This window comes from Eriocheir sinensis, unplaced genomic scaffold (assembly GCF_024679095.1).
Source record: "Eriocheir sinensis breed Jianghai 21 unplaced genomic scaffold, ASM2467909v1 Scaffold40, whole genome shotgun sequence".
Classification (NCBI taxonomy): Eukaryota; Metazoa; Arthropoda; class Malacostraca; order Decapoda; family Varunidae; genus Eriocheir; species Eriocheir sinensis.
Window position 1 is genome coordinate 490,817 of NW_026111721.1, and position 11,684 is coordinate 502,500.

The following is an 11,684-nucleotide window of genomic DNA, read 5'->3' on the forward strand; positions in this document are numbered from 1 at the left end:
ATAAAAATACATATTCAAAATAAACATTAAATAAATAAGTATAATATATATATATATATATATATATATATATATATATATATATATATATATATATATATATATATATATATATATATATATATATATATATATATATATATATATATATATATATATATATATATATATATATATATATATATAAATATATAAATATGTAAAATAAAATATATACAAAATACACATAGAACAATGTTAAATCTTATCAAAATAAATACACAGAATATCAATAAAATAATGTAAAATTGTAAGAAAATAAAGATCCAAAATAATCATAAAAAAGCACATTTTTTTAAAAAAATATATATACAAAAATACACATACAATAATTAAATTTGTATTAAAATAAATATACAAAATACACATACAATATGGTAAATTTGTATTGAAATAGATATGCAAAACACACATCAAACAATGTAAATTTGTTGCAAAATATATATACGAATAAACATAAAAAAACGTAAATATAAAAAAATATAAAAATAAATATAATATAAAAAATATAAAAAAAATACACATAAAATGATGTAAATACGTATAAAAATATATATACAAATTACACATAAAATAATGTAAACTCGTACCAAAATAAATAAACAAAATACCAATAGAAGAATGTGAATTAGTATGAAAATAAATATACAAAATACACATAAAATAACGTAAATTTGTATAAAACTCTTTACAAAAAGACACAAAAGTAATTTAAATTTGAATGAAAATAGATATACAAAATATATATAAAATAAACTAAATTTGTATTGAAATATATATCAAAAATACATAAAATAATGTATATTTGTATCAAAATAATTAAACAAATACGCATAAAATCTGTTTTAAAATATATAAACAAAATACACATTAAATTATGAAAATACGTATACAAAATATATACAAAATACACATATAATAATGTAAATTCGTATCAAAATACATAAACAAAATAATAATAGAAAAATGTAAATTTGAATGAAAAAATATATACAAAATACACAAAATAACGCAGATTTCTATAAAAATATATGTACAAAAACGCACATCAAATACTTAAAATTTGTATGAAAATAAATAAACAAAATACACATAAAATAAGACAAATTTATAATAAAAAAAATACAAAATACAATTAAAATAATGTAAATTTGAATAAAAACAACAACACAAATGTACACAAAATGAAGTTAAATTGTATAAATAATATATATACAAAACACATATTAAATAATGTAAATGCGTATAAAAATATGTATAAAACATACACATGAAATAATCTAAATTCGTATCGAAATAAATGAACAAAATACCGATAAAATAATGTAATTTTTAATGAAAATATATATAGAAAATACACATAAAATAACGTAAACACAAATAAATATATAAACATAAAATAATTTGAATTTGAATGAAAATAGATATAAATATAAACATAAAATAAGGCAAATTTGTTATGAAAAATATATACAAAATACACATAAAATAATGTAGATTTGTTTCAAAATATATATACGAATGCACATAAAATATCGTAGATTTCTATAGAAATATATATAAAAAATACACTTGAAATGATGTAAATACGTATAAAAATATATATACAAAATACACATTAAATAATGTAAATTCGTGTCAAAATAAATAAAGAAAATATCAATAAAAGAATGTGTATTTGTATGAAAATACTTATACAAAATACACATAAAATAACGTAAATTTGTATAAAACTATATACAAAAATACACAAAAATAATTTAAATTTCTATGAAAATAAATATACAAAATACACATAAAATTAGGTAAATTTGTATTGAAATACAGATACAAAATACACTTAAAATAATGTAAATTTGAATGAAAATATATAAACAAATACAATTAAATTAACGTAAATTTGTATAAAATATATATACAAAATACTCATTAAGTAATTTAAATATGTATAAAAAAAAACATATACAAAACACAAAAAGAATAATGTAAAATCTTATCAAAATAAATACACACAATGTTAATAAAATAATATAAATTTGTATGAAAATTAAGATGTAAAAACCCATAAAATAACGCATTTTTTATTAAAATATATTAACAAAATACACATAAAATATTTAAATTTGTATTAAAATAAATATACAAAATGAACATACAATAACGTAAATTTGTATTGAAATAGATATGCAAAATACATATAAAACAATATAAATTTGTTTCAAAATATATATACGAATACATATAAAATAACGTAGATTTCTATAAAAATATATATACAAAATACACATAAAATGAAGGATACATATAAAAAAATGTATACAAAATACACATAACAAATCAAAAAAATACCAATAAAAGAATGTGTATTTGCATAAATATAAATATACAAAATACACATAAAATAACGTAAATTTATATAAAACTATATACAAATATACACAAAAGTAATAAAATTTGTATGTAAATAGATTTACAAAATATACACAAAATAAGCTGAATTTGAATTGAAATATATATACAAAATACATAAAATAATGTAAATTTGTATCAAAATATTTATACAAATACACACATAATAATGTAAATTTGTATAAAAATATATAAACAAAATACACATTAAATAATATAAATACGTATAAAAAATAGGTACAAAATACATATATAATCATGTAATTCGTATGAAAATAAATAAACAAAATACCAATAAATTAATGTAAATTTGTATGAGAAAACATCTACAAAATACACATAAAATAACGGAAATTTCTATAAAAATATATGTACAAAAATGCACATAAAATAAAGTAAATTTGCATAAAAATATATATACAAAACAAATGCGTATAAAAATATGTATACAAAATACATATGAAATAATCAAAATTCGTATCGAATTAAATTAACAAAATACCAATAAAATAATGTAATTTTGGATGAAATTGTATATAGAAAATACACATAAAATAATAATGTATATTTGTATCAAAATATATACGAATACACACAATAAAATAACGTAAATTTTTTTGAAAATATATATACAAAATACACAATAAATAATGTAAATACGTAAAAAAATATATATACAAAATACACATAAAATAATGTAAGTTCGTATCAAAATAAATAAACAAAATTCCACTAAAGGAATATATATTTGAAAAAAAATATATATACAAAATACAAATAAAATAACTAAAATTTGTATAAAAATATATACAAAAATACACAAAAAATAATTTAAATTTGTTTGAAAATAGATATGCAAAATACACATAATATTAGGCAAATTTGTATTGTAATACATATACAAAATACACATAAAATAATGTAAATTTGTATGAAAATATATAAACAAATACACATAAAATAAAGTAGATTTCCATAAAATATATATACATAATATATATTAAATAATGTAAATATGTATGAAATATATGTACAAAGTGCACATTGAATATTGTAAAATCGTATCAAAATAAATAAACAGAATATCAATAAAATAATGTAAATGTGTATATGAAAATAAGGATGCAAAATACCGATAAAATAAAGCATATTTTAATAAAAATACATATACAAAAATACACATTGAATAATTAAATTTGTATTAAAATTAATATACGAAATGAATATACAATAAGGTAAATTTGTATTAAAAAAATATGCAAAATACACATAAAACTGTAAATTTGTTTCAAATATATATACGAATACACATAAAATAAAGTAGATTTCTCAAGAAACATATGTACAAAATACACCTGAAATTATGTAAATACGTATAAAAATATATATACAAAATACACATTAAATAATGTAAATTCGCTTCAAAATAAATAAAAAAATATCAATAAAAGAATGTGTATTTGTATGAAAATAGATATACAAAATACATATAAAATAACCTAAATTTGTATAAAACTATATATAAAAATACACAAAAATAATTTAAATTTGTATGATAATAAATATACAAAATACACATAAAATTAGGTAAATTTGTATTGAAATACATATACAAAATACACATAAAATAATGTAAATTTGAATGAAAATATATAAACAAATACACTTAAAATAACGTAAATTTGTATAAATTATATATACAAAATACACATTAAATAATGTAAATATGTATAAAAAAATATATACAAAACACAAATAGAATAATATAAAATCGTATCAAAATATATACACAGAATATTAATAAAATAATATAAATTTGTATGAAAATTAGGATACAAAATACCTATAAAATAACGCATTTTTTAAAAAATTATATATACCAAAATACACATAAATATTTGAATTTGTATTAAAATAGATATACAAAATGCACATACAATAAGGTAAATTTGTATTGAAATATATATGCAAAATACATATAAAACAATGTAAATTTGTTTCAAAATATATATACGAATACACATAAAATAACGTAGATTTCTATAAAAAAAATATATACAAAATACATATAAAAGAATGTGTATTTGTATAAATATAAATATACAAAATGCTTATAAAATAACGTAAATTTATTTAAAACTATATACAAATATACACAGAATTAATAAAATTTGTATGAAAATATATATACAAAATACACACAAAATATATTTTATGTGAATTTTGTATATCTATTTTCATACAAATTTAATTACTTTTGTGTATTTTTGTATATAGTTTTATACAAATTTACGTTATTTTATGTGTATTTTGTATATTTATATTTATTCAAATTTACATTATTTTATGCGTATTTTGTATACATTTTTTTATACGTATTTTTTATGTGTATTTTGTATATATATATATATATATATATATATATATATATATATATATATATATATATATATATATATATATATATATATATATATATATATATATATATATATATATATATATATATATTTTTTATTGAAATCATCGTTATTTTATGTGTATTCGTATTTATATTTTGAAATAAATTTACATTGTTTTATATGTATTTTGCATATCTATTTGAATATAAATTTACCTTATTATATGTGCATTTTGTATATTTATTTTAATACATATTTAATTTTTTTATATGTATTTTGGTATATACATTTTTATAAAAAAATGCTTTATTTTATGGGTATTTTGCCTCTTTATTTTCATACAAATTTACATTATTTTATTAATATTCTGTGTATTTATTTTGATACGATTTTACATTATTCTATTTGGGTTTTGTATATTTTTTTATACATATTTACATTATTTAATGTGTATTTTGTATTTAAATTTACGTTATTTTAAGTGTATTTGTTTATGTATTTGCATTCAAATTTACATTATTTTATGTGTATTTTGTAAATGTATTTCAATACAAATTTACCTAATTTTATGTGTATTTTGTATATTTATTTTCAAACAAATTTAAATTATTTTTGTGTATTTTTGTATATAGTTTTAAAGAAATTTACATTATTTTATGTGTATTTTGTATATCTATTTTCATACAAATACACATTCTTTTATTTATATTTTGTTTATTTATTTTGACGCGAATTTATATTATTTAATGTGTATTTTGTATATATATTTTTATACGTATTTACATCATTTCATGTGTATTTTGTATATATATTTCTATAGAAATCTAAGTTATTTTATGTGTATTCGTATATAGATTTTGAAACAAATTTACACTTTTATGTGTATGTTGCATATTTTTTCAATACAAATTTACCTTATTGTATATGCATTTTGTATATTAATTTATAACAAATTTAATTATTGAATGTGTGTTTTTGTATATGTATTTTTATAAAAATATGCTTTATTTTATGGGTATTTTGCATCTTTATTTTCATACAAATTTACATTATTTTATTGATATTCTGTGTATTTATTTTGATCCGATTTTACATTATTCTATGTGTATTTTATAAATATATTTTATACAAATGTACGTTATTTTATGTGAATTTGTTTTCATTTCATACAAATTAACATTATTTTATGTGCATTTTGTACATGTATTTAAAGACAAATTTAACTAATTATATGTGTATTTTGTATATCTATTTTCATACAAATTGAGATTATTATTTTTTTTTGTATATATTTTTATACAAATTTTCGTTATTTTATGTGTATTTTGTATATTTATTTTCCTACAAATATACGTTCTTTTATCGGAATTTTGTTTGTTTATTTTGATACGAATTTACATTATTTTAAGTGTATTTGGTATATTTATTTTTATACTAGCTACATCATTTTATATGTATTTTGTATGTATATTTTCATAGAAATTTACCCTATTTAATAAGTATTCGTATATATATTGTGATACAAATTTATATTATTGATGTGTATTTTGTATATCTATTTCAATACAAATTTATTTTACTGTATGTGCATTTTGTGTATTTATTTCAATACAAATTTAATTGTTTAATGTGTATTTTTGCAAATATATTTTTATGCATATATGCGTTATTATATGGGTATTTTGCATCTTTATTTTCATAAAAATTTACATTATTTTATTGATATTCTGTTTATTTATTTTGATACAATTTAATATTATTCTATGTGTATTTTGTATATATATTTTTATACATATTTACATTATTTAATGTATATTTTGTATATATTTTTTATCCAAATTTACGTTATTTTATGTGTATTTGATTATATATTTTCATACAAATTTACATTATTTTATGTGTATTTTGCATATGTATTTCAATGCAAATTTGCCTAACTTTATGTGTATTTTGCATATGTATTTTCAAACAAATTTAAATAATTTCTGTGTATTTTTGAATTTATTTTTATACAAATTTTAGTTATTTTATTTGTATTTTTTATATATATTTTCCTACAAATATACATTCTTTTATTGGAATTTTGTTTATTTATTTTGATACGAGTTTGCATTATTTTATATGTATTTTGTATATATAATTTTCTACGTATTTACATTATTTTGTATATATATTTTAATAAAAATTTACATTATTTTATTGTGTGCATTCGTATTTATTTTGATACAAATTTTATACAAATTCATGTTATTTTATGTGTATTTGTATATATATTTCTTTCAATCAATCTTTAATTATTTAATTATTCTTTTATTATTTAATTATTTTTTCTATATATATTTTCATCCAAAATTGCATTATTTTATTGGTATTTTCTTAATTTAACTCGATATGAATTTAGATTTTTTCATAGGTATTTTGTATACATATTTTTATACTCATTTACATTATCTAATGTGTGTTTTGTATATATATTTTTTATGCAAATTTACTTTATTTTATGTCAATTTTTGTACATATAATTTTATAAAAATTTGCGTTATTTTATGAGTATTTTGAATATGTTTTCTCATACAAATTTACATTATTTTTTTGGTATTTTATTCATTTATTTTGATACGAAATGCATGATTATATGTGTATTTTCTACATATTTTTTATACGTATTTACATTATTTAATGTGTATTTTGTTTATATATTTTTATACAAACTTACGTTATTATATGTGTATTTGTATAAATATTTTGATAGAAATTTACATTGTTTTATGTATTTTGTATATATATTTCAATTCAAATTTACCTTATTTTATGTGTATTTTGTATATCATTTAATTACTTCTGTGTATTTGCATATAGTTTTATATAAATTTACCTTATTTTATGTGTATTTTGTATATCTATATTTATATTTATACAAATACACATTCTTTTATTAGTATTTTGTTTATTTATTTTGATACGAGTTTACATTAGTTTATGTGTATTTTGTATACCTTTTTTATACGTATTTACTTCATTTTATGTGTATTTTGTATATATATTTTCATAGAAATCTGCGTTATTTTATGTGTATTCGTATATATATTTTGAAACAAATTTACATTGTTTTATATGTATTTTGCATATCTATTTCAATACAAATTTACCTTATTATGTGTGCATTTTGTATATTTATTTTAAAACAAATTCAAATATTTTATGTGTCCTGGTATATATATTTTTATAAAAAATGCGTTAATTTATGGGTATTTTGCATCTGAATTTTCATATAAATTTAAATTATTTTATTAATATTCTGTGTATTTATTTTGAAACGATTTTACATTATTTTATTTGTGTTTTGTTTATATTTTTTTATACATATTTACATTATTTAATGCATATTTTGTATATATATTTTATACAAATTTACGTTATTTTAAGTGTATTTGTTTATATATTTTCATTCAAATTTACATTATTTTATGTGTATTTTGTAAATGTATCTCAATACAAATTTACCTAATTTTATGTGTATTTTGTATATTTATTTTCATACAAATTTAAATTATTTTTGTGTATTTTTGTATATAGTTTTATACAAATTTAGGTGATTTTATGTGTATATTGTATATCTATTTTCATACAAATACACATTCTTTTATTGATATTTTGTTTATTTATTTTAACCCGAGCTTACATTATTTAATGTGTATTATATATATATATATATATATATATATATATATATATATATATATATATATATATATATATATATATATATATATATATATATATATATATATATATATATATATATATATATATATATATATATATATATATATATATATATATATATATATATATATATATATATATATATATATATATATATATATATATATATATATATATATATATATATATATATATATATATATATATATATATATATATATATATATACATATATATATATATATATATATATATATATATATATATATATATATATATATATATCTATATATTATATATATATTTACATCTTTTCATGTGTATTTTGTATATATATTTCTAAAGATATATACGTTGATTTATGGGTATTCGTATATAGATTTTGAAACAATTTTACACTGTTTTATGTGTATTTTGCATATTTTTTCAATACAAATCTACCTTATTGTATATGCATTTTGTATATTAATTTTAAAAAAATTAATTATTCTATGTGTATTTTTGTATATGTAATTTTTAAAAAAATATGCTTGATTTTATTGGCATTATGCATCTTTATTTTCATTCAAATTTACATTATTTTATTGATATTCTCTGTATTGATTTTGATACGATTTTACGTTATTCTATGTGTATTTTTGTATATATATTTTATACAAATTTACATTACTCTATGTGTGTTTGTTTTCATTTCATACAAAATTACATTATATTATGTGTATTTTGAACATCTATTTAAATACAAATTTAACTAATTATATATGTATTTTGTATATCTATTTTCATACAAATTGAAATTTATTTTGTGTATTTTTTATATATTTTTATATAAATTTTCGTTATTTTATGTGTATTTTGAGTATTTATTTTCCTACAAATATACGTTCTTTTATCGGACTTTTGTTTATTTATTTTGACACGAATTTACATTATTTGAGGTATATTTGGTATTCATATTTTTATACTTATCTACATCATTTTATATGTATTTTGTATGAATATTTTCATAGAAATTTACTCTATTTTATGAGTATTCGTATATATATTTTGATACAAATTTACATTATTGATGTGAATTTTCTATATCTATTTCAATACAAATTTACTTTATTGTATGTGCATTTTGTATATTTATTTTAATACAAATTCAATTATTTTATATGTATTTTTGTATATATATTTTTATACAATTATAATTTTTTTTATGCGTTATTATATGAGTATTTTGCATCTTTATTTTCATACAAATTTACATTATTTTATTGATATTCTGTTTATTTATTTTGATACGATTTAACATTATTCTATGTGTATTTTGTATATATATATATATATATATATATATATATATATATATATATATATATATATATATATATATATATATATATATATATATATATATTTATAACATTTAATGTATATTTTGTATATATATTTTATCCAAATTTACATTATTTTATGTGTATATGTTTATATATTTTCATACAAATTTACATTGTTTTATGTGTGTTTTGTATATGTATTTCAATACAAATTTGCCTACTTTTAGGTGTAATATGCATATCTATTTTCAAACAAATTTAAATTATTTATGTGTATTTTTGTATATATTTTTATACAAATTTTAGTTATTTTATTTGTATTTTGTACATATATTTTCCTACAAATATACATTCTTTTATTGGAATTTTGTTGATTGATTTTGATACGAATTTACATTATTTTATGTGTATTTTGTATATAAATTTTTCTACGTATTTACATTATTTTATATGTATTTTGCATATATATTTTCATAAAAATTTACGTTATTTTATTGTGTATATTCGTATATATTTTGATACAAATTTCATACAAATTCATGTTATTTGATGTGTATTTGAATATATATTTTCATATAAATTTTCATTACTTTATATGTATTTTTACATATATTTCATTACAAATTTACTATATTTTATGTTTATTTTATAGATTCATTTTATGCAATTTTAAATTATTTTATGTGTATATTTGTATTTGTATTTAGGTTATTTTATGTGTATTTTTTATATATATTTTCATCCAAAATTACATTATTTTATTGTTATTTTGTTAATTTAATTCGATACGAATTTAGATTATTTCAAAGGTATTTTGTATACATGTTTTTATACGTTTTTTCATTATTTAATGTGTGTTTTGTATATATATTTTTTTGCAAATTTACTTTATTTTATATGCATTTTTGTACATATATTTTTAAAGAAATTAGCGTTATTTTATGTGTATTTTTTATAGGTTTTCTCATACAAATTAACATTACATTATTAGTATTTTTTTTTATTTAATTTGATACGAATTATATGATTATACGTGTATTTTGTACATATTTTTTATACGTATTTACATTATTTAATGTGTATTTTGTTTAAGTATTTTTATACAAATTTACGTTATTATATGAATATTTGTATAAATATTTTGTTACAAACTTACCTTATTTGATGTATTTTGTATATATATATATATATATATATATATATATATATATATATATATATATATATATATATATATATATATATATCTATATATATATATATATATATATATATATATATATATATTCAATCTACGAATAAATCTCCATTTTTTCATTATTTTGATGCACCATTTATCCATGCAATCTCCTGTTTTTGTTTTATATAGGCATTCATTTACTTTCATACTGCCCGATGTGTTCTGTCTTCCGTCGCCACTTGTGTTAATTTAGAGGCCGTTACGATTATAAAAGACTGTTAAGAAAAAACATATCAGACGGTTTTTATTTGGGGGACGTTAATAATTCTTGGACGGACTGAAAAAAAAAACACAATTAAATCTTTGTTGTCCAGGATTACATTACGTACGGTGAATTAAAGTGATACATATATATATATATATATATATATAAATATATACATATATATATATATATATATATATATATATATATATATATATATATATATATATATATATATATATATATATATATATATATATATATATATATATATATATATATATATATATATATATATATATATATATATATATATATATATATATATATATATATAT